The sequence below is a fragment of the Galeopterus variegatus genome, unplaced genomic scaffold (assembly GCF_000696425.1).
Source record: "Galeopterus variegatus unplaced genomic scaffold, G_variegatus-3.0.2 Scaffold58189, whole genome shotgun sequence".
NCBI classification, from domain to species: domain Eukaryota; kingdom Metazoa; phylum Chordata; class Mammalia; order Dermoptera; family Cynocephalidae; genus Galeopterus; species Galeopterus variegatus.
This window is the reverse complement of record NW_007784300.1, coordinates 280-2,806: the sequence shown is the minus strand read 5'-3', so window position 1 is coordinate 2,806 and position 2,527 is coordinate 280. Positions and strand designations below refer to the sequence as shown.

Here is a 2,527-nt window from a genome sequence, read left to right as displayed (position 1 = left end):
TGTGTTTGCCTGCCTGAGTGCTTGTCAATGGGTTTGAGGTCCCAAATGATAACCTAGGACCAAGCAGCCCCAGCAGGCCTCCTGAGGACTCTCTTGGACACACCGACCCTGCATGGGCTGCCCCCCAGCCCTGAGGCCAGACAGCCCTCTAACTCAGGTCCAAGCTGCACACATCTCACCCTGAACCTGGCTTGAAGCCTGGACTGACAATCATTTATGTTGAAGGAAAAGTTTTCTTTTGGGAGGGGTTCATTGCCTTTTTTCTTTTCTTTTCTTTTTCTTTTTTTCTTTCTTTCTTTTTAAATATTTGGAGAATGGAAGTCAGGGCAACAAGAAGAATCTCTCACCTGGGGATTAAGCAATAGCTAGTGGAACTCCCAGGCAGTGCTGGGGCCAGGCTGAATGTGGTGGTGCTGCAGCAGTGGGGCATGTTCACAGAGGGTGAGCTGATATCGGTGGGGCTGGACACCCTCGTCCACCACATTGTGCCCACCAGCAAGCCCTGCGGTGAGCAGGCCAAGCTCCTCAGCAAGAACCTGATGGGGGACCTTTTGGGTGAAGGGTCCTAGGCAGGGTGAAGGAGGTATTGGACTCAGAGACACTGTGCAGGAGAGCAGTCAAGATCCTCAAGAAGAAGTTGTGAAGAATCCCCATTGGGGAGGCCAGTGTGAAGAAGTGAATAGCAGGTGCTGGAGAATGGTCTCTGAGAAGAGCTGGCTATGCACCTGCACCTGGAGCACCTGAGAGGAGCCAGCTCTGCACCTGCACCTAGGACACCTGGAAATCCTACTATGGAGGAGGATATGACACAAAAACATCATCCAGCTGGTGGACATTGTGCATGATGAAGCAAGAAAAAATGCATATGGTGATAAAGTACTGCATGGGCAGCATGCAGGAGGTGCTGGATAGTGTGCCCAACAGGCATTCCCCATGTGCCAGGCCCACGGGTACTTCTACCAGCTCATCAGTGGCCTCAAGTGACTGCCCAGGTGGGGCATCACCCATAAAGACATCAAGCAGAGCAACCTGCTGCTCACCACCAGAGGCACACTCAAGATCTCTGACCTGGGCATCACCGAGGCCCTGCACCCATTTGCTGTTGATGATATGTGCCAGACAAGCCAGGGCTCTCAAGCCTTCCTGCCACCCAAGATCACCAGCAGCCTGAACACCTTCTCTGGCTTCAAGATGGTCATTGGTCTGCTGGGGTCATGCTCTACATCACAACGAACCTGTACCACTTCAAGGAGAACAACATCTACAAGTCCTTTGAGAACATCAGAAAGGTGGACATGACTGAGGACGGCAGCCCCGAGCTCTCCAACCTGCTGAAAGAGATGCTGGAGTGCAAGCCCACCAAGTGGTTCTCCATAAGGCAGATCCAGCAGCACAGCTTATTCCAGAAGGAATACCTGCTGTATGAAGCGCAGGTGCACATCCTGCCAAAACTGGATGGGACCTGCACAGTGGTGTCAGTGAGATTAAGGACCTCTTCAACATCAAGAACATCATCTACACTCAGAACTTTGCAGTGCCCAGACAGTTCCCAGAAAAGAAAGCGGGTCAGAACAGACCTGTTGTGGCCATGTGCATGAACAGTGTGGAGTCTGCACAGCTGAGCACCAAATAATCCCCCTCCCCCCACAATGCCTGCTCCTCAGCAGCAAGATCACTGGCTGTTGTCCTGCAAGTGGCAGTGAGATCAGCACCTGCAGCCTGTCTCCAGGAGCCTGGGCAGGTGCCATGCATGGCCCAGGACCTCCTCTGTCTTCCTGCTGACTCCCGGCCCACAGGCCACCTAGGAAGGTCGCTGCCACACTGCTGTGCTGGTGCACTTTATGTTTTATGTTTGGACTGCTGGCTCCCTGTCCTGCCCCAGACCTTCATGGTTTGTTCTCAGTCTGCCACGAGTTCCGGCCTCCCCCACCTAGTGACGTGCTGGAACAGATCACAGCCACGGATGAAGCCAGCGTGAGGACCAGACCTCCTGTTCACAGCCACGCATGCAGAACTCCCAGAGTGAGCCACGTGGCTGCCTTAATTTGCTGTTTAGTTGGTTTCTTCTTCTTTCTTTCTCTTTTTCTTTTCTTTTTTTTTTTTTTAAGAAAAAATAAAACTGCTGGATTTGGGAGGAGGAAAGCTGGTGGAAAAATATTATTAGAAGATAGTACAAATATTTTCATAAACTTTTTGAAGTACCCTCCTATAATATATGTAAAATGTTATGTTTGCAGGAGAGCATATGATTACAGCTGTTTCCTAAAGTTATATACCTTGCTCAAGCTTGTTTTCCCAATGTCTAACAGTTTTGGTTATTGAAAGTGGTGAAAGTAAGAAAACTGAATCCGCAAGCAGCTGTGAATTGCGTGCTCTAATACATAATGCTGCCATCCAGTGTTGGTGCTGCACATCGCAGAGCGTGGCTGTGCTGCCCTTCACGATGTTTTATTACTGAATGTGGAGAGAGGATGTAAGAGGAGAGGACGGAATTAGTGGGAATGATTATCCAGTTTTCAATGTTTAG

General features: G+C 50.3%; 1 pseudogene; it reads left to right on the top strand.

Moving 5' to 3' along the window:
- Positions 1–313: 313 nt before the first annotated feature.
- Positions 314–1,699, top strand: LOC103584461 (annotated as a pseudogene).
- Positions 1,700–2,527: the final 828 nt, after the last annotated feature.